At 45.8% G+C, this 27,634-nt stretch overlaps 1 long non-coding RNA gene across 1 annotated transcript in view; it reads right to left on the minus strand.

Annotated features, from left to right (window-relative positions):
• Nucleotides 1–27,634, minus strand: part of LOC113609586 (uncharacterized) — an 80,954-nt gene that overhangs the window by 21,376 nt on the left and 31,944 nt on the right. The window contains exon 3 of the long non-coding RNA XR_003428711.1: nucleotides 10,646–10,804. This is a non-coding gene — a long non-coding RNA (uncharacterized LOC113609586). The remainder of the gene's footprint in view (nucleotides 1–10,645; nucleotides 10,805–27,634) is intronic.

The following is a 27,634-nucleotide window of genomic DNA, read 5'->3' on the forward strand; positions in this document are numbered from 1 at the left end:
TTAAATTACTGGCCAACAGTAATTACACCAACACCCTCCCTGAAATAATTCCCACCTTCAGTCATCTCAGGGAACATTTCCCCCCCACCAAAAGACTACATGAGATTGTTTATGTGCTGCTTCTGCTGACATATGATTTTCTAGAAATCGCTGAACTTTGGGTTAAAAAGACAATTGAAAAACAGACCTAGGCTGTGTTTCCAAATGATTTTTGGACCCCTGTCCACAATAACCTTTTCAAGAAGGAATCGGTGAGGCTGAAGGTGACGGTAATTTTACAGCTACCAACACTGAAAAGAAAAGGCTGTGCAGTGACAAAGATAAGACACGGGTTTAGAATGTTTTAGGTAACATGCAAATGTATTCTGATTTTTTTTCAACTCCCTCCAGAAGGAGAAAAAAAAAAAAATCTTGAAAGATGTTCTCGAGGTGGAGCTGGTAGCAGGTTAATTAGAAAAATGAGATGATTGGGAAAGGGAAAATCTAACTGGCTCTCTCTCTCTCTTTCTTTCTGCCCAGGCTGGGAAGAAGTGGGCTTTTAAGGTCCAGCCCTCTAATGTCAGCATGTGGTGAAATGGGTCTACTCCAGCAATTTGGAATCACCCACTGGAGTGACTGACTGGGGCCTGGATCACACCCAACCCCCCTTTCATCTAGCTCTGCCTCCTGATTTTTCTCTACAGATTTCTTCCCTCTCTCTGAGTCCGTGGGGGCTGGGAGGTGCTGACCTCGCCTCTGACCCCACAGGTAAGCACCTGACCCAGGCCTGGCCAATCAGCTCATTTAATTCCCCAGGTCCCCAGTGATTGGTTCAGGGGTGGGCATGTCATCCAGTTAGAGTCATTCCCAGGACCTTTCCAGGAACTACTGGAAAAACAGTGCTCCCTTTCCACTGGAGACACTTAGCTGGAAGCTGCAGAGGATATGGCTGGAGTTGCTGGGGCCTCATGAGAAGAGCCTGCCTGATAATGAAGTCAACACAGTGGAAGGTAGAGCTGAGTGAGGGAAAGCAACTAGGCATTAGTGAGCCCTGGATCCAGCCTTACCTGAAACCTCCAGACTTCTAAAATATGAAAACTAATAGAAACGCCCCCTTTGTTTTTCTTAACCAATTTTGAGTTAGATTTCTGTCACCTGCAACAAAACCACCTATCTGATTCTAGTAAAAACCCCTCAGGGTTCTCACAAGAAAGTCAAGAGAAACAGCAAATTGCTACAACAACCACAAAAAAGTCTCAAGAGATCATTTAGTCTTTCCCCTTGTATATAAGAATGCAAGTGCTCTGATTTTTTTTAAATTTTATTTTATATTCTTAGCAAAGATCCCTAGGGACTAAGATTCAGCACCCTCCATCCAGAATCCATATAAGAACACACTATGAGATGAAAATGTGAGCTTGAAGATGCAACATACGTCTGTAGGTGGCTCGGGAAATATTCTCCAGGCTGACAAAAAAAAAAAAAAATCCACCGACAAAACCAAAATCCTAATGTTAGATTTCATGCGCTACCAAGTAAACTTTTTCTCTTATAAAACAAATTGTTTCTATAGAAACGAATGTTTTTCTAGCAACCCACTCCCTATTAGGGTTGCTATGGGAACAGATTGAGAAAATTAGGAAACTGCAGAAAAAGGTAAATGACTGCCCAGTGTCTTTTTTTCCTGGAAACCCACAGAGGGCAAATGCCTTTTCATTTCTGAATGCCTTGGTACTTGGGGCAGGCTCCAGGAACACTTGAGAATATAATTCCAACTCTGTTGCATTCCCACTCCCCAGCAAGGGTTTCATCAAGTCACTGAAATTTAATTCTGAATATGACAAATTTTACTAAAAACCACCTTCTAAGGATTGTTTTCAAGGACCAAGGCTAGGCAGGAGCATGGAGTAAGAAGGTACAGGGCTTTGGGTGTAAAAATGTAACAATAAGTGCTGACAACCACACACGTGCTACAGATAGTCTTTTGGAGAGAAGCCCTTCATTTGGGGAAACTTAAGTGCACACATTCTGTGAACGCTCTGCTGTAAGCAGTAGGACCACGCCGCGTGCTGCCCGGGTCTCACGGTGCAAATGATGAGCACACAGGTGAATGTTTTCCTTTCTTTACTGGAGAGCTGGAAGAGAATACAAACACAGTCCCTTGTCTCTTACTCGGTTTCTGGGATCATCTACTGACAAGCAGGGTATGACATCTGTCTGGCGTAGGGAGAATTCTCTCTCAACTCTCAGCAACTACAAACCCAGTAGACGGGAGTGGAGAGAGCTTTGAAGCCAAGAGTTGTAATCAGCAAGTAAGAACCACATGGCCTTGGGTGAGTCATTTCATTGCTCTGAATCAGTTTATTTACCCCCGTCTGTAAAATGGGGTTAACAAGATCCCTATTTGTATAATAGGGATCCCAGCTGGTACAGAGTAGAGTTAGCAACACTACTTCACATGAACCTTCTGTGTCTTCTTCAGAAACCGGATAATGGAAATTAGTGAAACTGACAGGGCGTGAAAGGCAGCAGAGAGCACTGGGGGCAAACAGACAGCCCAAGCTCCTGTAAAGAAAGTTCACATATTTTTAACACCTTGTCGGCAGGCTCACCTTGGAGCCTGCCCACTGAAACTCCTACATCTGCACCCGCTGAGAATTGCGGGGATTGAGCCTTGCCCACGTGTGACATTAACAAAGATACACCTCTAATGGAACAGAGCCTCTCCCGTGGGAACTTGATTGTCGGGGGAGGTGGGGCCGGGGGGGTGGGGGGAATCCGTGGCATGACTAAGAAAGTGTTCAGCGAAAGAAGGGAAAATTCCGTCCTGTCAAACTAAACTGCAGTTTCTCATGTCCCCCTCTGCCTCTACCCTGGTCCAAACCCTGGTCATCTTTCCCCTAGAGGAGGCATGCATTAGTCAGGGTTCTCCAGAGAAGCAGGGGAGATACATATATACGTAGATATATAATGAAAGAGATCTACTATGAGAGATTGGCTCACATGATTATAGAAGCTGAGCCCTGCCATCAGAAGAGCTGGTGGTGTAGTTCCAATTCGAACCTGAAGCCCAGAGAAGTAGGGAGTAAGTCCTGGTCCAAGTCCAAAGTCCAAAGGGCCAAAATCCAGGAGCATCGATGTCCAAGGGCAGGAGAAGATGGATGTCCCCGCTCAAGCAGAGAGGGCAAATTTGACCTTCTTCTACCTTTTTGTTCTATTCGGGCCCTCAAAGGCTTGTATGATGCCCGCCTACGCTGATATTGGTGATCTTTCTGTCTACAATTCAAATGCTGATCTCATCCAGAGACACCCTCACAGACACACTCGGAAATAATGTTTTATCAGCTCTCTGGGCATCCCTTTGCCCAGTCAAGTTGACACATAAAATTAACCTTCATAAGGCAGTAGCCTCTTCATTCATCTCCCTGCTTCCACTCCCACTCTGTACAGTCAATCCTCAACACACGGCCAGAGGAATCCTTTTAAAACAAAAGTCAAATCATGCCACTCCTCTGCCCCAAACTCTCCAATGGCTTCTCAAAGCCTTCAGAAAACAAACCAAAGTTCCAACAGTGACCTACAGGACCTAAGTGATCTTCCCTGACCCTGGCACCCTCCACCTGGCTCCCACTCTCTCTACCAGCCACACTGGCTCATCTCTGTTCATCAGACACACAAGGCACACTCCTGCCCCAGGCCCTTTGCACTTACTGTTCCCTCTGCCTAGAACATTTTTCTATTAGATGTCCACATGGCTGGCTCCCCAGCTCCTTCGGATTTTTGCTCCACTGTTACCACTTTTTAGTGAAGCCTTCCTTCGGCCACTCCCTATAAAATGACCACACCCCACTCCCAGAAGCTAGTCCCCTCTCTTCTTTGGTTTTCTCCACACCACGTATCATCTGCTGACATATTTATTTGTCCCCCACTCCCTTTAGAAGATAAACTTGGGAATTCCCTGGCAGTCCAGTGGTTAGGACTCTGCGCTTTCACTGCCAAGGGCCCGGGTTCGATCCCTGGTCGGGGAACTAAGATCCCACAAGCCGCGCGGTGTGGCCAAAAAACAAAACAAAACAAACTCCACAAGAGTAAGGATTTCCTTCTCCTTTGTTTCTTGCAGGGTTCCCATGCCCAGAACAGCACTTAGCACAGAGGAGGCTCTCAGCAAGCCTTTGTTGGATGACAATGAATGAAACAAGAGAGCTGAAGAGTGTAGAAGAGAGTGTGAGAGCCTGGGTACCAGAGTCCAAGTCAGTCCGGTCCCCCCCGCGCTGTTCAATATTCATACATCAGGCCAGTTATTCCATATGCATGAGCGCCCATCACACGCCAGGCACGACATGCTGGAGATGCCAGAAGCAGGATGCCGTGATGAGCAGGACAGGTAAGATCCATGCCTCCCAGACAGCTTACATTCTAGCAGAGCAGCTAAACAATAAAGAAGTAAACCTACAGGTGATGACATACGCCATAAAGAAAAAATAGCCCGAGGTAGTAAGGAGTAGAGGAGAGGGAAAGGAGGCCTGAGACTGAGAGCCGGTGGTCAGGGATGGCTTCTCTGGGGAGGGGTCACGTAAGCAGAGACCTATGGAGTGAGGGAACCCGCTGTATGGGATACGGAGCTCATGTACCTGATGGATTCCCTTCATCCTTTCCTTCCTGACCCTCTCACGTGATTGGAGCCCTACCTCTGCAGGGATGCCCTTCCTCTTTCAGACCTGGCTCAAGCACCACACCACAGGTGGGGTACCTGGCAGGAGGAATCTGTCTGCCCAGTTCTCTCCTGTCTCCCTCTTGGTCGAGGTGTTGCCCATAGAGAGAGCTACTGCCTCCTCACTTCTGAGTTGTGTACCGTGGCCCTATTCTTCCCTTCTTTGGTATAAGCTTTTTGTTTGGAAAAGCAATACATCCAACCAAAACTTGACATTTCCCAGCCTCCCCCCACTGCCTTGTAGCTAAGCTGTCGCCTTGTGATCACAAGTTCAGTGTTGTGCAAAAAATTCTTAGAATGTTCCTTAAAGGGAGCTGCCCCAGCTGAGAAGTAGGCCCCTTTTGTCTTTTGCCCCATCTCTGTTCATGATCCCTGGAATGCAGACATGATGGCTAAAGCTCCAGCAGCCATTTTGCACCACGAGGCAAACTTGAAGGAGGTACTACAGAAAAACAGAAGTCCAGGGCCTTGAAGACCAAGGAGTTGCCAAACCAGCCTCAGACTGCTGACTTCTGGGCTTCTTTTACACGAAAGAAAAATATACTTCCATTTTTTGAAGATACTGTCACTGGGTAATCTAATCCAAATGGATACACATCAGGGCTGCATTATGACTCATGGATCCTCAGCACCTGCCTTCATGGGCTCCTTCCTCCATAAAAATGTTTAAAATTATATTGTATGACTATGCAAGTAGAAAGGTAAGTATAATCTGGACTGGATTCATTATTATGTATCTATTATTACCATATTCATGTTTTTCTTATGATTTAAAAAAAGTAAAATGGAAACATTTTGTGGATCCCTAAAAGAATCATGGGTCCTGTGCCTTCTGCCCCTAATGGAGACATCCATCCATCCTGATACGCATGCCTTATCTTGCTTTACCCTTAACAGAACCTGATGCTGTAGGTACTATTAGTCTTCCTGCTTTTTAGAGCAGGAAGCTGAAGCCAGAGAGGTTAAGTAACTTGTCCAGATTTGAATCCAGGTCCATCCAACTCCAACCCCAAGAAAGAGGCTATTTTTAGCACCCAAAAGCAATTATTGCTGGAGCTATTATTATTATTCATGCAAACAGCTCTGACTACTTAAGAAAATAGACCTGATAGATGGTAACAAAGCACAATGGACACGCTGACCTTCTGGGAGCTTCTTTTTATTTTAATCCATAAGATAAACACAGCGACGAGCCCCATCTCTGCAGGAAATGTTTTAAATCCCCATCTTTTCGGACTGGATTTACTCATCCAACTTCACAAAGAAAATAACTCCACTCAGCTTGACAGAGTCCACAGTGAAAAGGAAATTATTTTTCTGGAAATGACCCTAAAAATAGCATGGAATGGGCCTGCTTACAGAAACCAGAGGCAGTAAGACTGAATATGTTAGTTTTAAGGGCACAAATGTGTTTTGAAACAGAGATTCTTCTGTGGTCTTGAGAAGAAAAAATTGATTTTCCAGAGAGCACGATAAAACATGTGGGAAAACAACTTTGGAGTAAAAACAGCGTGAACTTTGAGAGGAAGGCAGAGCACTCAGTCCGTCTTATATGCCTACCCCACCACGGGAGCCAAGAAGAAGTTCCCCCCGCCACATCGCTCTGTTTATTTCTTTTCATGCCCTCTTAGCACAAATTAAAAGACAAGGAAATGTTGATGAAACCAGACCAAAGGATGGCTCAGCTTTGCAATCCACTGCCTCCCAGGGAGAGGTGTGCAAATGGCTGGTTTCTAGAAAAGAGCCACAAACTAGCCTCTTTTAGGTAGCATTTTCTCTCCAAGGCAGATCTGAGTAGACAACTTATGCCTCAAACAACCGTATTTTGTTTAGTCATTCATCTGTCCAGCACTTATTAAATGCCTTCTGGATGCATTGCACCATATCAGACACCAAAGACCACTACAAGACCCCACCTTTGGAAAGTGAAGTCAGCGTTCAGTGAGGACTTGGAACATACACAGAGGAATCAAGTGTGTGACGATACTTTCCCAGTCTAGAGGTTAAGAATCGGAATGCTGGAGCCAGGCAGCCCCAGGTTCAAGCCCTGGGTCTACACTTACCTGCAGAAAAAATTGGGGCAAATTAACCTAAGCCTCAATTTCCTCATCTGTAAAATGGGGATAACAAAAGCACCTTTCTCTTAGGGAATTCCCTGGCGGTCCAGTGGTTAGGACCCTGAGCTTCCACTGCCAGGGGCCCAAGTTCAATCCCTCATCCGGGAGCTAAGCTCCCATATGCTGCACGGCAGGCCAAAAAACGAAAACAAAACCCAAAAAACCCAGAAAAACAAATGCACCTTTCTCTTCAAGTCAACCCCGAATTTTGCAATTCATGTAAAAATGCCTGGTGGGAGTGGGGTTATTCTGTGGGAAGTGGGCAGAAAGACTGACTGTTCCTTCTGAGTCAACCCCGAATCGGCACCATGTGTAATAAGGGGCAGCTGAGAGAGTTGGCCAGAAAGGCCAGAACCCAACCCAACACAACAGAAATGAACGCCTCTAGAAACTTCTCAGAAACCTGGGGCCAAGCACCAAACTGCCACTGGCATAAAATAGGGTTTGAGACAAACTCTAACTACGAGGTAAGAGGTATGGACACCACAGACAAGAACTGAGTTATTTGAAACACACGTTGGGTTGACTCAGGGGCAGTGGGTGGCATGATCTGACGCACAGACTCAGATACCAGGTAGACCCTGGTTGCAATTGACCAAATACATGACCTTGGGCAAGTCCCCATGACCTTCAAGCCTCAGTTTCCCTGCCTGTAAAATGGGAGATAACAACACCTACGGTGCAGGTGAGAGTTACAGAAAGTGCCTGGCACACAGGAGATATGCCAGCAAAGGTAGCTACTGTTACGGAACTGAATTGAATCCGGCAGAAGACAGCTCCCCGGGAGCACAGAAAGGCTGGAGCCTGTTGAAACAACTTTGCTCTTTTCCTGTATTTCTGGCAGACATGTCCACAAGCAAAGACTTGACATTTAAGTTGATAGTGCAAGCAGAGTAGCTGTTCCCACATGTGCAGTGTCGCTGTCCTCCCTGAGAAGTTGGCTGTGGCCAAGGGGATTTAATAAACCTGGGGCCACAGATGCCTGGGGCTGGAGCCCAACGGGGTGTGTAATGGAAACACGGATATAATTAAGAGGCGGTTCATTTGCAATGTTATGCACTGGTTGGTTAATTCTTTCAAGATGCTAAACAGCCCTTCCCTGGGGCTTCGGTAATTGACTCTGTCAAGGCATCTCACACTGCTGTCTAGAGACTTCTGCTTAAACAACCTGCTAACTCACTTTAACACACGCACGCTCACTTTCTATGCTCCTTAACAGACAGGTCTGAGCAGAAGTGCCAGGGTGGAGAGTCTGCTTGGGAGGAACGGGGAGGAAGAGAGGGCTGGGGAAGGACTTAGATGGGAAGAAGTGCTGTCTGCAGAGAGAGCAATAGAGGGAGAAAGAGGAAGTGAGACAGGCTCCCACGCTGAGGTCCTGAGGTTGGAGATAGATGGGCCCCAGGCTGAACAGCTGCAACCAGTCTCCTGCTGACACCTTGAGATAAGAGACCAGCAGGAGCAGAGCCCCGATTGGGTGGAAGACAAAGCGACCACATTTTTCTCATTCTTGTGGTCAAGGGGACTTTCCAGCAGACCCATGTGCAGAGAAGGTCCTCAGCCTAGGGAGGGGCCAAAGGAAGGCCGAATTGCCAACCCATAACGTGTCCTGCCAACCTCCCAGAATCCATCTTGACTGAGGAATGCCGTGCACTCACCAGGAAGGATCCTGAGTCAGGCCAAATATGGGCACAAGCAAGATGATTGGCCAGAGACAACCCAGAAGACTGCCCACATATAAACGATCTCAGCCACCCTCATTGGGCGTAACTCACTCCCCAAGTTCGCCCGTGTGTTCTTTGCTTCTAATAAACACTTCATCTGCTTCGTAAGCTCTGTCTCTTTGCTGAATTCTTTCTTCAACGAAGACGAGGACTGGGGGCCTGCTTCAAGCTGCCACACCCTTCTCACTCCCTCTCGCCCACCCTGAGATCAGTCAGGCCACCTGGGTTCAGACCTGCTTTCACTGCTTACCAGCTGTGTGACCTCGACAAAGCTCCTGGAGCCTCAGCTCTTTGTGAAATGGGGATAAATACCTTCACCTCAAATGAATTGTTGCAAGGATTCAAAGTAACATAATGCAGAGTGCCTGGAACTGTGAGGGTGTTTAATAAGCACTGGCTGTTTCACTCGCAGAGGGACCAGGCTGAGCGATGATAACACATCGGGACAAAATCAGAAGAGTTTGCAGCTGGTTCAGGAGAACCAGTACAGGCTCTGCCTGTTGCACTAGGAACCTGCGGTGTGACCTCAGGCAAGGTCCTTAACCTCTCCATGCCTCGGTTCTTCTTTGGAAAATTGGAGTTGTAATACGTCCCGGGGAGGGGTGCATGAGGACGAAATGGAACCTGGCACATAACAGACCCTCAAGAAACGGTGGGTCCAAGCCTTTGTCCACCTTCAAGTTTGGCTCTACTTGAAAGCCTGATCTCCAGGCACGAGTGGCCAGGCAGCTGCTTCCTATGGATTCCATAGGTACCGAAACTAGCAGTTGATTCCCCGAGGAGGCCCAACCTATTCTGAATGCTTAATCAGCCCCACTGATTGCCCTTCCTGGATCCACGCAGACTTCTCCTGACCTGGCTCAAGCTGTCTTGGAAGCCAGACAGGGGAGCGGAGCCTTGGTCAGCCCCCGCATCTGCTGGGAGTAAGGGAGATTTCCCCAAATAAGTCCCCTTCCAGCCACTTAGATGGCAGCCGGGGGGATGCGGAAGCCCTTTCACTGATCCATGACGACCCTGGCTCCCCTTCCTCATGACGCCCCTCACGATGGAGAGAGGGCTGGTATAATGGTGGGTGCCCATCATCCAGCTTCCTGTCCCAGGAGTTGGGGGAAAGGACAGGAATTAGCTTCCAGATGTATCACAGTGAGCATTAATACCCTTCCAGTCCAGCCTCCCCCAGTCCACCACCCCCAGTCATCTTTCTACAACACAAATTTCACCATCTCATCCATGGGCTCACAAACATCCAGTAGCTTCCAGTGACCCAGGGTAAAGCCCACAACCAAACACAGCTCACAAGGTCCTCTGGACTCTGATCTCTGCCAACCACTTTGGATTCATTGACCCCACCCCCTGCCCCGTCCCCTGACGTCCTTCCCCAGACTTGCTACACAAATCACTCTGCAAGCATACTGTGCAGTTCCACACCTTCGTGCGTTCGCACCTGCTCTTCTCTCTCCCTGAAAGGCCCACCCTCGTTCTCCATCTGGAAAATGCTTCCTCATCCTTCGGTACGTAACTGACATCAACTCCCCGCCTGGCGCTCCCCGGCACCTCCCCAGAGTCAGCCACCTTCCCTGCATTTCTGTTATGCTTTGTGAATAGTCACTCTTTCCTTCTCTCGAGATGTACCGAGGCCCTGCCGTGTTCCAGGCACCGAGCAAGACCCTGAGGTCAGAGAACAAGACAAGCCCCTGGGCCACGAAGCCACGGTCCAGCTGCTGGAATCAAGCAGAAAACACGGGAGTGCCAGAAAGTTGCCGAGGTACACGGTGATGACAGAAAAGTGCAGGGTGCTGAGCGAGCCTGGGAGGACAGCCTCAGCCTAGTCTGGGGAACAGCAACCCCCCACCCCACCCCAGGGATGTGCTGTTTAAACTAGGATGTAAAGAATGAATAAGCATTAGCCAGAGAAAGAGGAGGAGAAAGACAGAGAGCAGGTATAGACCCCGCAGCATATAGATGCCAGGGTGGACTCGACACTCCTAAGCCACTGCCCACTTCTCCCCAGGCCTGCCCTGCCTCGCCAGGAAGTCTTTAGGCGCAGAGAGTCCCACGGTCACTGTGACATATCCGTCCCACCCCCCTCTGGCCAGGTTTTAATCCGCCGTCCTGACCTGCAGACAGTGGCCCGGCTTCCAGTCAGTATCTATCAGTCGGGCTCTGGGTAAGTCAGTCCATGGAGCCAGCAGAACGTGGTACCGTCTCCGCCCTCCTCCAGCGACGTGTCTGCCATTCTCACAGGCTATACGTTGCTCCTTGGCGTTTATCACACTCTAGGATACAATATATTTGTTTATTAATTACTACTTTTGTCTATCCTTCCCACGCCTAAACCTAGAAGGTAAGTTCAGGGCTTTTTATCACTTTCTTCTCTGCTGTATCCCAGCATTTGGAACAGGGTGTGTGGGGGGCATTGCAGGGGCTCAGTATGTATTTTGGAATGAAAGGTAAATACAGGCACATGTGCATTTTTCTGGGAAGAGGATTTTCATCAAGTTCTCAAAGGGACCTGTACCCCAAAAGAGATCATGAACCACCAACTTAGCAGACCGTCTAGATCCCTTCCGGTTCCAGCTTCTGGGATCCTAGTGCCAAGGCAAGTGCCTCGCTGGAGAGTGAGGGATGCTCAGTCCAAGTCCTAGGAGACAACTGGTCCATTCAAAAGGGTGGACCAACATCACTTGACCAGTGGACCACTGCTGGGGGGCAGGGACAGTAGCCATCCTAAGGCTGGGTAATATATATCGATTGAATTGAGTCCTGATTTGAACGAATGGACAGAATGTCCATGAAAATCATCCATAACATTTGGATATAATCAGCCTTTCAGGCATCTTGACTAAAAGTAGATTCACCAGCCCTACAATGTGCCCAGTATTGTGCTTGTGGTTAGGGGAGAGGGTTCCTGTTCACAACAGAGTGGAACAAATGTACTTGACATGGGGGAGGGGGGTTAAAGCTTCGTAATCCACGTCTCCATTCTGTGGATGAGTCTGTTTAACCAGCCCAGGCACAAAGCTTTAATGAAATAAACAATGTCACCAGTATTTTAAAAACGGACTTGGTGAAGTGATGCATGGCACGTTGTAGAGAGAGCTCATCACAGCCTGGGTGGCATCTGAACAAGACAGGGTTTGTCAGCTGAAAATTTCAAACCAATTAGATTTATGTCATGGAATCAGATAAACAGACCAAGGTTTGCAAAAATCGGATAAACTTGGAATCACTGCAAACAATGACACCCACATACGCGCCTTCTTGGCGCTGAGCTTGCTGACCTCTGAATTATTTAGCAAGGAAAGAGATGGTACAGTGTGTTATGTATCACTGGAAAATAGTCAACTGGAGGTTTCCCGAAGCCACTTGCAAGGTCCAACTCAGTTCCAAAGGAACAGCCGAAATGCCCCCTTCTCCACCCCTCCCTACCACTCCGCAGAAATGCCCTTCAAAACAAATACCTGCTCACAGCCCCACTGGTTCCTTCCGGGTAGCCTCACAGCACTTCCAAAAACAAATGAAGAGGCTCCCACATTGCAGTTCCCACCGTTTCAATTTACGCTTCCAGTTGAGATGCATTCAAAGGAGAAAATTAACATTAAATGTGAATCTGGGTAGCTGCTTTCTGACTCTAGATTCCTTACTACATTTTCCTCTGTCACTCTCACCTCCCCTGACCCCACTGTAGTGAGCTCACTCTGGGCTGTCAAAGACCCCAGTGGAGCCGCGTGTCATCAAACTTGTGACACCCCAACTCTAGCAATGGCGCCAGACTCCTTGTCTGTTGCCAGGTAACTTCTAGCAGAGAAAAAGTCTCTTGCAGGGAAGGAGGGAGAGGAGAAGACCCAAACAAGGTCAGCGTCTCTGAGGAGACAGCCATGTTAGCACACATGCTCGTTTAATAATCTCAATAACCCCACAAGGTGGACAAAAATCAATCCTCGCTTTACAGACAGGGAAACTGAGCCTCAGAGGAGTGAACTCCTTATCTGGGATGTAAACGTGAGGTTGCATTCTGTCTAACACCTGAATCTATTCTTTCTCATTCACCAGACGGCCTCTTATGACAGTGATCTGAGCACTTTGTCCTCTGCCAGCCTGCCTTCCTGGGATTGAGTGCAGATAAATATATTCTATTAGGAATTTAACAGCAGATATAATACTACTAGTGGCCAGATAAATGAGTACAGGTACCAACAGAAAATGACTATACCTGCATTTTGTATTTAATACGGCTATTTTATCAAAAAGTGTTTGGAATTAATAAAATTATTTTAAACCACCGAAACGAATCATCCACTATAATTTGAAGACATTAACTGTATAAACATTACAAAATGTTAAGCACTACAATGAGCACAGAAAATATAAGCAATACATATTATACTTTAATACAAATTATTAGCAGATACAATTTAATAAAATATAACAAAAATAACATAGTCAACATTGAAAAAAATTAAAAGGAATTTTTAGTAACTGGGAAAATTTAAAATAAAATATTATGATTCTTTAAATGCAATCATTAAAAAGTAAAAGTGTGAGGGGCTTCCCTGGTGGCGCAGTGGTTGAGAGTCCGCCTGCCGATGCAAGGGACACGGGTTCGTGCCCCGGTCCGGGAAGATCCCACATGCCGCGGAGCGGCTGGGCCCGTGAGCCATGGCCGCTGAGCCTGCGCGTCCGGAGCCTGTGCTCCGCAACGGGAGAGGCCACAACAGTGAGAGGCCCGCGTACCGCAAAAATAAAATAAAATAAAAAATAAAAGTGTGTATCAATGATGTCACAGTTGAGTCCCGAGCATCTTCTTGTGAAAAATTTTCAAGGTGTTTAAAACATCTACTCAGAGGAATGGAGAGGAAACAGCTAATCCAAATATTTCCCTCTGACACTTTCATATTCAAATATCTTTGAGATCCTTTGGAATAACTGATTTCTTCACAGAGAGTATAATTTTTTTTTTTTTTTTTTTTTTTTTGCGGTACGCGGGCCTCTCAATGCTGTGGCCTCTCCCGCCGCGAAGCACAGGCTCCGGACGCGCAGGCCCCGCGGCCATGGCCCACGGGCCCAGCCGCTCCGCGGCATGTGGGATCTTCCCATACCGGGGCACGAACCCGTGTCCCCTGCATCGGCAGGCGGACTCCCAACCACTGCGCCACCAGAGAAGCCCGAGAGTATAATTTTTATTGATAGGAGCCTGGAATTTTGTTTTAAGGAAATTGTTTTACCAGCTCACCTTCAAGTTCTTTCATTTCTTCATAGACAGTTACAGAATCATTTGATTCAGCTGTTGCTGCAGAGTGCCCTGTGTCAGTTTTGAAGCTATCACGTTCACATCCCACTTACATGGAGAATTTTTATTAGTAGTATCTTTGTAACACATGCTTTGCTTTGTCAAATAAATATATTTTTTTCCTTCTCTTGAGGATAAGGGAGATGAGAAAGATGTTTTCTAAACAAGTGATCTTTTGTTCAATTAGAACATTCAATGCAGCATAAAACTCTCTTAAAATCTCAAGATGTAAATGATTCAGCTTTCAGATTTCCTAAAATACCAAAATAACGGTATTACATTTTTTAAAGGCAGTATTTTGGTATTTAAAAATAGCATAGTATACGGGAATACAAAAAAAAAAAAATTTACTGCATTCATTAGCCCAGTTGCTAGGAAACCTGTGAGCAAGCCTAAAGCTAGGGTATAGGTAGGTAAAAGGGTCCTTCTTTAAGCAAAATAAGAAAAACCAGAATTAATTTTAGCAATCATGGGTAATAAAGAATGCAAGACGATAAGATGATACTAAATTGTATTGACGAGTTTGTATTCCTTTAGAACATGCTCTTAATTACATCCTCCACTGAATAAGTATAAATACTAATCATTAGAAATAATTAGACATGCTTGTTATTCTTCTAAATATTATCTTTATTTTCAAATAGCGCATTGATATTTTCATTCTCCATGGTTAAATAAAGACTCTGTGGGTGGATTCATCCCCACAGTAAAGGCATCATGGATAGACGAACAGACAACTTGAACTGCAAGTAGTTTGAAGTGTTAGCCATGTGCATCCTGACCTATAACATACGACAAGTAAAAGAGGAGCCAGTTCTTGACAAAGAGGGAAAAGATGAAAATGTTTTCAAAAAATTAATCAGAGTTCTGCTTCTTGCTGAGTCAGCTCCTATTGGACTTACTCTCCCACAAATAACAACAATTCAGGGGGCAGAGGACACAACTACATGAAGGCACTGGAAAGTCAGCCAACGCAGGCAGATTTCAGAGAGGAGGTGACATTGGAAGAAAGAAATGGCAGGAAGTAGGTTTCCTGACTTTTTATATTTTTTAGCCTAGGGTCAGGCCACAGTCAGTGCTACATGGGAAGGTAAAACTCTGATAGAAAAACCACAATCCTTCTGGCCTGAATAACTGGAAGGCAGAGTTCAAAGCAACTACAGCCACTGGAAAGTGAGGAATGTGGGGAATCCTAAAAGGGAGAGCTACAGAGAGGAAAGGCCCCAGAATTCTGTAAATAAACTTTGCCCAAATCTCTGTCTAATCCCTGAATAGCATGGGGAAGACTCCAAGAAGCCTAGGTATGGTTTAAAAAAATAAATAAATAAACTGAGGTATTAGCCACCAATCAAGAGACAGATTTTACAATTTTAGTTCAACCAAGTTAACTGCCTACAAAAAACCAAACACTCTTTGGAAAAGTAAAACAATCTTATGTCTCTGTGGTATAATACTCACAATGTCTAAGATATAAAACAAAATTACTCATCATGCAAAGAAATAGGAAAATGTAGCCCATTCACAAGTGCTACTATAACTGCTCAAAGATTTAAAGGAAAATATGATCATAATAAATAAAAAGATAGGAAACTTCATCAGGAAAAGAAAATGCAAAAAGAAACCAAACAGAAATTCTAGAACTGAAAAAATACAGTATATGAAATAAAAAACTCAATGGACAAGTATAATGGCAGAATGGAAATGACAGAGGAAAGAGTTGTTCACCTTGACTACAGGTCAACAGAAATTATCCAATCTGAAGAACATACGGGAAAAAAAAACATTTTTTTCAAAAATGAATAGAACATCTGAAACTTTCAGAGCAATATTAAGAGGTCTAAGAAGATCATTCAGGCAGCCTAGGAGCAAAAAACCTGGATCCAGGAGAATGGATCTCACAGCCGTGTGGGCACAGTGACTAGGATGTTAGTCATGGGTCTGTGGAAAGGAAATACCAGATTCAAGAAATATTGGGAAGAAGGAAACATCAAGTCTTCATAATTAGTTGAATAAAGACATGCAAAAGAAAGAGAAATCTCAGGCTTCCCTGGTGGCACAGTGGTTGAGGGTCAGCCTGCCGATGCAAGGGACACGGGTTCGTGCTCCGGTCCGGGGGGATCCCACATGCCACGGAGCGGCTGGGCCCGTGAGCCGTGGCCGCTGAGCCTGCGCTTCTGGAGCCTGTGCTCCGCAACAGGAGAGGCCACAACAGTGAGAGGCCCACGTACCGCAAAAAAAAAAAAAAAAAAAAATAGAGGGGGGGGGAAAGGACCTAAAGCCTTTTGGAAAAATAGGCAAAGGACATGAACAGTCCACAGAAAATAAATATAAATGAGACTTAAACATAAAGAAAGATGCTCAACTTTATTCAAAATAAGAGAAATGCAAATTAAAACTATACTGAGATATCTCTCCTCTAACAAATTGGTAAATTCAAAAGCTTAACATCAAATTCTGCTGGTGAGACTAGGGGGAAATAGGCACTTCATATACTGCTGGTAGGAGTACATAAAGGTACAATCACTAGGAAGGGCAAGACAATATCTAACAAATTTACATGTGCATTTACTCTTTGACCCACCAAAGCCCCCTGTTGGGAATTTATCCTGCAGATATAACGCCATAAATATGAAAAAATATGCACAAGACTATTCATTGCAGCATTATTAGTAATAGTAAAATATGAAAAATAATCTAAATTTAAATGCCCATCCATGGGAGAGTGATTGAACGAAAAAAAGAATCAGCCTGTGAGCTGATATGGAGTTATCTCCAGGATACGCTGTCAAGAGAAAAAAGCAAGGTGCAAAACAGTAGTGTGTATGTGTGTGTGTGTGTATGTGTATGTGTGTGTGTGTGATGGTTTTGGCAAAACAAAGCATGGGAAGAAAAATCCAGAAATTAATGAAAATTATTTGCTATAGTGTGTAGATGAGAATGGGGTCAGAGGTAGAGATGGGAGGGATATCACTTTGAGTATAACTTTTCATATAGCTTTGCTTTGGAACCATGTAAATTAAATTAAAAGGGGTAGAAAGAAGCAAACCCTAAAACTGAATACAAGCAGAAACAAATAACTCTAACTTACATCAAATAAATAATGTAATCCACAGAGAAAATAATTGATTCAAGTAACTTTTAGACACACATTCCAACTGGATAGCCTTAGCAGGTGGGACAAAAAGAACTGCAAAGAAATTCTGAACTTCATTTAGTACATTTGTGGTAACAGGACAATAATTCTGAAAGTATTCTGTGTGTGTTGTTTAATAGATTAAATGAGTACCTATATTAAATTTTTTGGAAATTAGGGTTCCCACTGTGGGAGAATGAAGATATAAATATGAAATGAGGAGAGATGAGGAAAATTGGTGGTATCACTATGAACTCATGATATAAATATATACATATCCTAGCTCTTCACTCAAAAGATCTAGACTTAATAACACTCCAGTATCAAAAAAGCACACCTAGGGCTTCCCTGGTGGCGCAGTGGTTGAGAGTCCGCCTGCCAATGCAGGGGACACGGGTTCGTGCCCCGGTCCAGGAAGACCCCACATGCCGCGGAGCAGCTGGGTCCGTGAGCCATGGCCGCTGAGCCTGCGCGTCCAGAGCCTGTGCTCCGCAACAGGAGAGGCCACAACAGTGAGAGGTCCGCGTACCACAAAAAAAAAAAAAAGCACACCTAGCACCCAGATCCTGGTTTCTAAATACCATGCCCCTTCTAAAAGGAGAAATGACTGATTCAATTTCTGGGGCAACATCTTATTGTGTCAGAGAGTAAGGAAGTGCTCAGAACTGACGGAGGCATGTCCCAAGGTCAAAGAAGCCACCTTGAAGGGACTCCCACTGGCCAAATCTTGTGGGGAGTGGAGAGACTCTGTAATTCCACAACGATACTGAAAATAAGAAACTTAAAGGTGAGTGGGATGGACAGGTGGATGGAGCGCTTCTTTACACAAGAATACCAGATAATAAATGTACAAAGAACAGCAAAACTAGAAGACTGTAACTGCCAATATGATTATTGATTTAGGCAAGGATAATCAGCAGATGCTAAAACCATAGAGGAAAGGCTGTTTGGAACAGAATTGTCACATGGCCTCAACTGTTAATTATAAAAGGAAAGAAGTACCTTTACTAGTAGATACAACCTTGAACAGTGCTCCAATGTAGCATTACCAATAATGGATAGTAACTGACATGATGTGCCTCCCAGTGGGAACCAGTGGGAAGTGAAAAACATTCCCTGTGTATGACATTTGCCAAAAAGGTTTATCCTAAATCGAATCATAAGGAAATAATCAGATAAATCCAAGTTATTGGACATTCTAGAAGACAGCTGGCTGATTCTTTTAAAATGCCAATGTCATGGGGGTGGAAAGAACAAAGGCTAGGGGAGGGGATGTGGCGAACATTCTAGATTAAAGAACCCTAAGAGACCTGACAACTGAATGCAGTTGTCCTTGACTGGGTCAAGGAAGAAAAAAAAAATTGCTTCAGAGAACAATAAGAAGGTAATTGGGAAAATATGAATATGGATTTTACATTAGATAAAATTATTATACCAATTAGTAAATGTCTGAGCATGATGATGGTATTGCGGCTTTGTAGGAGAATGTCCTAGTTCTTAGGAGATGCAGGCTCCTAAGAGATGAAGGATCATAATGTCTGCAATCTAATTTCAAATAGTTTGGGAAAAAATGAAAAATGTGGCAAAAATGTCAAATGCCAACAACTGGTGAGTCTAAATGAAGGGCATAAGGCTGGTTATTGTACAATTCTTTTACTTTTTCTATAGACTTGAAAAGGTTTGAAATAAAAGTTGGGGAAAATGAAGAATTGGGCGTGAAAACCCAATTACGTGTGTGGATAAAGGGAGCCCTCTTTTAGCAATAGGTGTGAACGTTGTTAGAATAACAACAGGTAAGTTATTAACAGCTTTGTTGTGAAAAACTGGTTACTCAGAAACATCAATGGAAAATGCCCTCTTAATTTATTCGGGGGATTGGAGAAGCAGGAAAGAAAACAATTTAAAACCAAGTATTGCAGATGAATGAAACTCCAGCTGTCCCTACTCAGACAGAAAGTGAAAAATTAGATCTTACTGATGTTTGATTTCTGTGAAGCCACTCGGCAGAACTTTTCAAAGCGTGTGTCTGCGATTAAACTGCACTCACCCTGGTTCTTGAAACATTCGTGGCACACCCCAAACTTGCCCAGGCTGGCACAGTTGCCATCTATGTCTTTAAGATATGCTAAAAGGCCAAGGCACACGGTAAAGAGGATAGTTTTCTGCCATTTGTACATACAGATACATTTGTGTGCGCAAAATATTTCCGGAAGGAACTAAAAGAAACTGGTAACTGTTACTCTCTAGGGAGGAAAACCAAGTTGCTACCACCTTGGGCTTACCTTTTATTCTTTTGTTTTATTTGAATTTTTCCACGTGAATGTATGAACTATTCAAAAAAAATTTTTGTTAATGGTGAAGAATGGATGGAAGGATGGATGGGTGGATGGATACATGGATGGATAATGGGTGGATTAGTGGGTAGGTGGGTGGGGAGTGAGTGAGTGGGTGGATCGATGGAAGATGGATGGGTGAACGGGTGGATGAATGGATGGATGGATGGGTGGATGATGGGTGGATGAGTGGGTGGGTGGGTGGAGGATGAATGGATGGGTGGACAAAAAAATGAGTCTATGCACAACTCCCATTCCAGACATTTGCTCCACAATACTTCCCCTCGGGCTCCACGCCCCAATTACAAGGATAGGCTGCTCCCAGGCTAATCTCTGATTTGAGGGTGGCTGGCTCTGTGCTCAATTTTAGGTCTTTAGTTTATGAGACATAGCTTCTCTCAGTTCTGCATCTCCCCTGATTCCAAGAGCTTTCCCCCACCCCCTACAGCCCGAGACACTTTCTTCTAGCCCACTGCGGTTATGTCCCTAGCCAAGGGGACTTCATCTGTCAAATCCTAACACCCATCCACTTTATCTGCAAGGACAGAACCAAATTGCAACAAATCTCGTGGACTGGAATTGCTCAACCTCTAGCACAGAGAATAATTCTAGTCACACCCCTGGGAAGCCTTCTGATGACTTGCCAAGGTCCCACTCTTCCCTGGGGACTGCAATCCTTTTCTCTGTCTCTGTGGTAATGTGCTTTTTCCCCAGGCTCGCATCTCTCTGGCCTCTGTGTGAGCAATGTTTCTGCCTGCTTTCATTTACAGCAAAGGACGAGAAGGACAGTGCAAAGGGCTGAGACACCTTTTCATCTCCACTACCTGATACTATCAGAGCACTGGAAATGAAGAAACATCGACTTCAGGTAGATGACACCCCTGGGAGGGCTGAGTCCATCAATATGCCAGCCACTGCCCCTGTAATCCCATAATCACACAGGAGTTTTCCTAGAAAGAGCAAGGACCACCAAGCCTCAATCTTTTAGGAATGAAGAAGTGCTGAGGGCCCTGATGGTGCCCACCCCGATCACCCTCTACCAGGCGTGCACCCACCCCTCCCTACTGTGGATGAGTAAGGATTGGCTTCTAACAGCTCCCTGTTACCTCCTAATCCAGCAAATTACCTTCTTGCACGAGGAAGTCCCCATCTCCACCCCGGGAGGCTGACACAGGGTCACAAGGTCTAGCCTCTTGCCCCAAAGTGGGACCAGTTCTGTGCAGTTCACATGCCAGAACCCCACTCACCCATCCCCAGTGGGAACGGGCTGCAGCTCAGCTGAAGCTGAGACCACCACCTTACTCAGTTCTTCCCCTGCTCCATCCTCCTTCCCTATCCTCCTGCCCTCACCCCATTTTTGCAGGGGCACCCCTCAATAAATCACAGGCGCTGCAATCCCCTCTCAGGCTCTATCTTCGGGGAGCTCCACTAAGAGGCAGCCTTCTCCTCCACCACCAGCATCCTTGCTCTCCGTCAAGTTCCCACCGCGTACGTGACACCCCACTAAAGGGAGGAGCATTATCTGATGTAACCCTCACAACAGTCCCATGAGGTGGGGCGATTATTAGCCCCATTTTATAGGTGATGTCACAAAGGCTGAAAGAGGTGAACCCACTTGCCAAAGGCATACAGACATAGGTGGTGGAACCAACACAACTGTTAGAGATGCCAGCTGTTCCTGTCACACTTCGGGAAACTGAGACAAGAGGATGATGGAACATGTGTCAGCCTCAGACCAGACATCCAGACCCCACTGCAGTGCTCCTTCCATCACATCAGACCTTTTAGCCTCTAGTCAGGATTATATCTTTAAGCGCACACAGACACACACACACACACACACACACCCCAAATTGGATCTTTCATTCCAAACAACCCAAGATAAATACAAACCAGCCTGTGGCGGTTTCCTTAACCCCAAACATGGATTCCATGAGCCGCGGCACCCATTTTAATAATCTGATTACCATCAATTACTATTGCCCCTCGTAGAGGACGGGCAGGACAACAAAGCTCCGATTTTTAGGGAGGTCCAAGAGCTGGTGTTCCTGGGAGGACATCATGCCTTTCTTTTAAAGATTTATTCTTTTTTTTTTTTTTTTTTTTTTGGCCACGCTGCACAGCATGTGGGATCTTGGTTCTCTGACCAAGGATCGAACCCACACCCCCTGCAATGGAAGCATGGAGTCTTAACCAGTGGACCGCCAGGGAAGTCCCAGGACATCGAGCCTTTCAACTAAGCAGACTGACGTCCACGCGTGTGCTCTTAGGGGGTTACGGGCTTGCCCTATCCCACCTCCCAACTCCCCCCACCCCAACCCCACTAGCAACAATATCTTGCTAAGATTTGGGGATCACTCAGTGTGTGCCAGGCACCAGGCCAAGTGCTTTACCTGCATTTTCCCTTTTGATCCTCATGCGCCCTGTGTGGTAGGTGCAACCATTTGACAGGTCAGAAAACTGAGGCTCGGAAAATTCAAGTAATTCGCCCAGGTTTAGGCAGCTGGAAAATGCCGGAAGCAGTGCTGGCACCCAAGGCAATCTAAATGCAAAGCCCGCACTCTCACACCCGAATTCTGATGGCTGGGCCTTGCCTAGGTCTGCCTAGTCCCTCTACAGCTGACCCCACGGCATCTTCTAACGACATGGCCCCAGGAAGACAAAGAGAGAACGGATGGGACCGTTGGGTTCATGCAGAAACGTGGAACTGAAATAAAACTCTCAGCCTGCAAAGTATGTCCCTTTGCATCCCTGGCAGAAACATAGAGGAGATAAACAGAGCCGAGGCTGTTCGCAAACCTGTCAGCTATTTCCATATGAACACAAAGACACTGAAGAGAGCGAGGCTATTTTTTTTTTTTTCCTTTTTCTGAAAGGCCACTGGTGGACACTTCTGCTCTTGCTGGCGATAAAGCGTTCCTTTAATTATCAGTTTGGGGCCAAGTCCAGAAATCTATTTTCCTGCACTATTGTCACAAGGAAATGAAAGGCGCCAGCCTCCCAAGTGGCTCTTGTTTGGGGCCACGGGTGGCCGCAGATACGCTGCATGCCCGGGAGCGTGGGCTGAGCGTGGGGACGGAGGCCACCGCAGTGACCACCCGACTCAGAGGACACTACCCTCGGGTCTCTGGGACTGTCACAGGAAAGAGTGCCGGCGCCTTGAGTCTGCCTTGGACTCCTTGCCTTCCCTCTGAACACTCACGCATCTTCGGGAAACCGTGATGGGAAGAAGACCAAGGGGGTATTTCTTTCTCTACCTCTGACCCTTAGCTTAACTCCTGAGAACATTCCAAGGTCTTGCTGGCATGATCCAGATGTCCCTGGCCCCCAAGCTGGCCACTGCCGGCTAGAATCTGGACATTCAACTCAAGAAGACATGCTTTTCCTTACCCCACATTGCCCCCCTGCCAAAACCTTCCATAGCTTCCCATCGCCTTCATGAAAAGGACCTCACCCCTGCACCAAGCATTTAAGGCCACTGTGATCTAGACGCTAGAGACGCAGAGGGGATGATCAAGAGAGCTGAGCTGAGAATTAGTACACCAGGTTTGGGATCATAGCTGTGTGACCTTGGACAAGTGTCTTCATCTCTCTGAGCCTGTTTCTGTATTACATATTGCTGCATTTTAAAATTACCACAACAGTTAGAGGCTTAAAACAACACACATTTGCTACCTCACAGTTTCTAGGAATCAGGAATCCAGGCATGGTCTCACTGGGTCCTCTGCTCAGAGTCTCTCATGGGCTGCAGTCTAAGTGTCAGCCTGTGGTCTTATCTGAAAGACCAACTGGGGAAGGATTCACTTCCAAGCTCACCGCTCTGGTGTTTGAAGCATTCAGCTCCTCAGGAGCGTTTGGAGTAAGAGCCTCGGCTCCTTGCTGACAGCCGGCAGGAGCTGCCCTGGGTTCCTTGCCACCTGGGTCCCTCCTGCTTGCTTCATCAGAGGAACCACATGAGAAGAGGCAGAAGAGTAGCTTACGTGATTAGGTTATAAAAGAAATCCATCTTTGTAACCTAATCTCAGACATGACATCTTATACCTTCTAACAAATATTCTATTTGTTAGAAGCCAGTCACTAGGTCCAGCCCACATTAAATGGGAGAGGAATACACAGAGGCATGAACACCACAGGGTGGGGATCACTATGGGCCAGATCAGCAGAAGCTGCCCACCCCCGTTTCCTTCTCCCTGAAGTGCAAACTATAGAGTTGTTACTAGATGGAAGTATATAACGTACACAAAATGCTTAACACAATGTCTGATAGATTTTAAGTATTCAGTAAATGGTTCTCTGACTTTTTATAGATCAGAGTTTCTTGACTTCTTTTTATTATCACTCCCAGTCCAAGAATCCTTCTGGACAGTGTTTTCCTAATTGACCCTCTCTTCCACATGAAATTTAATACCTCAGATATACTACCTAGGGTTGAGTTCTGGAGGACCATTTATCATTGTAATACCTAAGATCTTTCCCTCCCTGCAAGAACTAATATTTTCCCTGTTGGTGATACCGCCTCTATGACAAATACGTGCTCTATCTCTGTTTTCTCATGCCTCCCCATAACCACAGGTATGTGCATGCATGTGAATGCAACCACACGTGTGTGCAAGCACACATACAACCTGATGCCAGTCACACAGGACACGGCTTTCCCCTGATGCTGTGCGCTTTCTTCTCTATCTGTACTTCCGTTCCCTTGTTCTCTCTGCCTAGAACACCCTTCTGACCCTTATTCACCTGATTAACTCCTGGTCACCCTTAAAGGTTCAGCTAAAGTAAAGATGACAGGCAGCCTCTAAGATGCCTCTTGATGATTCCTGCCTCCTGGTGTTACACCCTTGTGTAATCCCCTCCCCTTGAGTGTAGGTCACACCCTCTGACTCCCTTCTAACAAACAGAGTATGGCAAAAGTGATGGAATGTTACTTTTGAAATTAGGTGACAAGAAAACTCCGGTCTCCATCCTGCTCACTGTCACCTTCTCTAGTTCACTTGCTCTGATGGAAGCCACCTGACACGTGGTGAGATGTCCCATGGACAGGCTCCTGTGACAAGGAACGGAGGGGGGGCTCAGTCCTGTAGCTCACAAGGACCTGGGTCCTGCCCTCAACCACGTGAGGGAGCTGGGAGCCGACCCTTCCCCAGCTGAGCCTTCAGATGAGACCCCACCTTGATGGCAGCCAGCACCCAAGTAAGCCTTGATTTCTGATCCACAGAAACTGTGAGCAGATGTTTGCTGTTTAAGCCACTAGGTTTTGTCACTTGTTACACAGCAACAGATAATGAAAACAATCAGCTCCTTTAGGAGGACTTCCCTACCACTTAGCCACAGACACACACAGGCAAGCACACACTCACTTAAACACACATATTCACATGCGCATAATCACACGTGCACACCTACTCATGCTTTCTCACACTCACACACTCCCGTATACTCCCTCATTCCAGGAATGCCTCGGTCCTTACACACTTTCTCACATATACCCACGCTCACGTACACTCACACACCTGTGAGTAGGAAGCATCCCTTCTCTGTAACGTCTTGTTCTTAGAATTTATCACACTTTCTTGTCACTGCATTTTGACCACCCAGTCTTGCCCACTGTGAGCTCTTTGAAGTCAGGGACTGAGTTTTTGTTTGCCTGTTTTTAGGGTCTAATATCTATAGGTATCAATACATTTTCAATAAATTAATTTTGTTCATCAGTCCCCTGTGGAAGTGAGGGTCAGTGACTCATTCTGCCTCTTGAGTTGGTTGTATCTCCTTTCCTCTTTTTCACGAACAGAAGGACTGTCTTCTTAAGAATCCTTTACCATCAGCCTGCTTCCACTGATGACAGGAAATTACTCACCCTCCTTCCTGGAAAACAGCCTGTAGACTGACTAACAGATGACAATGAGACAAAGACAAGCACCTGCTATCCACCTAGAACACTAGGGAAGGAAAAGACACAGCATCTTTGGGAAGGGCATCAACCTTGTTTTGCATTAGAAATGATGCCGGGTGGTTTCTGATGATGTGACAAAGTGAAGAGTTCAGACAGCAAGGTGGCAAAAGCAGGAGGCATGAAATTCACCGTATGAATTTCAGGGCTCAGAAGCCCCACTGCTTGAGCGTGAAACCGGCTCTGCCATTGGTCAGTGCATTAACTTGGGGCAAGTTACTTCACCTTTCTATGCCTGTTTCATCCTCTTAAAATGTAAATAACCATATTGTTTTCCCCCAAAGAGCCTGTGTAAGGATTTTTAAAGGTTATATATTTACCACACCTGAAACTATTATTTAGTATTATTAAGTTCAGAAAAGAAAGAGATAAGAATTAGTGGGAGTAAGCAGGGAAGGCTTCCTGGAAGAGGCAGAACCAAGGTAGGAATAACTAAATGGATGGGATGAATTAAGCAGAAACTACTGAAGGTAGTAACTCTGGTAGAAGAAATTGCACAAACTGAATGGAAGGATGACCACTGGGTTGCTGGTATTCACGGAAAGGAGGGGACTTTTCAAGAGACGCAGATGGTGGAGCTGGAGTGTTACTATTGTGACACAGCCTTGGGACAGACAAAGTCGAAGCCTAGCTCACCAGGGCTGTGTTTCTGCCTTTCAGTAGGTGGGAACAGCAGGTGGCTCTGCCATGTTCTATGGGGCGTCACTGGCACAGCTAGAGCTACAGAAGACGAGTGAGATCGTAGGCGATCATGGACTTGGGAGAGTTAGTGTCTAATGGATACAGAGTGTCTGTTCGGGATAATGAAGACATTCTGGAGGTGGATGGTGGTGACGGTTGTGCAACCATGTGAGTACAATGCCACTGAGCTGTCCACTTAAAAATGGTGGTTAAAAATGGCTAAAATGGTGAACTTTATGCTATATATATATGTTACCACCAGCACCACCACAAAAAAGAATGAAATCGACCTGCATGTAATTAACATGTAAATTTACCTCAAAGAGAGGATTAGAGAGGAATAAGTAGCGAGATACTACTGTGAATACAGATAAAGGGCCAGGGCACAATACCCTTATCTGACAGCAGTCATTACCTTGGGGGAAGAGACTGCAACTGATGGGGGGGTGGGGAGAGGAGCCAGTAAGCCAAGGGGACACTCTCCACAGTCCGGAAGTAAGAGCCCAGGCTTTCAAGCCACACGGTCTAGATTCAAATCCCACTGAGCAACCTTCACCTCTCTGTGCCTCTTGTTCCTTCATCTGTAAAAAAGGAAATAACAGACCTACCTCATAAATGGCTAGGATTATTAAATGAATTAAAACATAGAAAGCCCTTAAAATAGTGCCAGGCACATAATCCCTTAATGAATGCTAGCTATTAATATTATTATTATTATTATTATTAGCCTGAGTCCAAATAGTTGGAAGATTAAAGAAAATTGTTCCAGGAGATGGGGTTTGTTTGGAACAGGGGCAGATAGCGTAGGTCCCCCAGTGCCAGGCTTGCAGAGGGAGTTTTTCCTCCAGGACATGAAGCCAAGGCAGGTGCTGAATTGCGATTCATCTCACAGATGAGCTGCCTCAGGACAGCAGCAGTCTCAGTCTGTGGTCTTCCTCTCCAACCTAATTATTTACTCTCACTTCACTGTCACTCCCCTCGCCCTTCAAGACCCTCTAACGGTGCTTAATTGTGTTTACCTAGCCTTTCCCCAGCCTCTCATCTGCAAGGCCCTGGCTTCCCTGAATGCTGAAACAAACCTGACGAATCCAGATGGCCTAAGTGACTCTCAGAAGCACAGGACCCAGAAATAAGGGTCAAAATGGGGCTAAATCAACAAATTACACTGGACACTGGAATGAAGACAGCTTTGTGCTCTCTGTTCCCGACCAGCAGGGTCCTCTGGGGTTTGACTTGATGCCTCGTGGCTCGGTCCTGACTCCAACGTGATGCCCCAGGTTCAAATCTCGCCTGGGCCCCATGCAAGCCCTGTCTGCCACCTTGCAGGTCACCGCATCCCTCCAGGCATAATAATAGTGTCTGCTTCACGGCTGTCAAGATGAGGAAATGAGCACGCTCCCCTACGGACCTAGAACCAGGGCCCGCCCAGAGTAAGCACCCCATAAACTACACCTACATTACTGCCAAATTCAGTCATTTGCGTGAAAAAACACCAGCAAACCAGTGGTGTCACATGACAGATAAGGTCTAGTGGGGTGAGCTGATTTCCATTTCTAAATTATTCAATATATAGTTATTCACTTGTTGACTGAAAAAAAATGCACCACCTAAAAGTTGGGAATTGTTTTATCTGGCAGCCTCACTGAGGGCTACAGCCCGGTATCGCAGCCTTTCAAATAGCTCTGAGGGACTGTTCTAAAGAGGTAAAGGAGAAACAAG

The sequence above is a fragment of the Aethalodelphis obliquidens genome, unplaced genomic scaffold (genome assembly GCF_003676395.1).
Source record: "Aethalodelphis obliquidens isolate GAN/ISIS:26980383/991018 unplaced genomic scaffold, ASM367639v1 scaffold57, whole genome shotgun sequence".
Taxonomy (NCBI): Eukaryota; Metazoa; Chordata; class Mammalia; order Artiodactyla; family Delphinidae; genus Aethalodelphis; species Aethalodelphis obliquidens.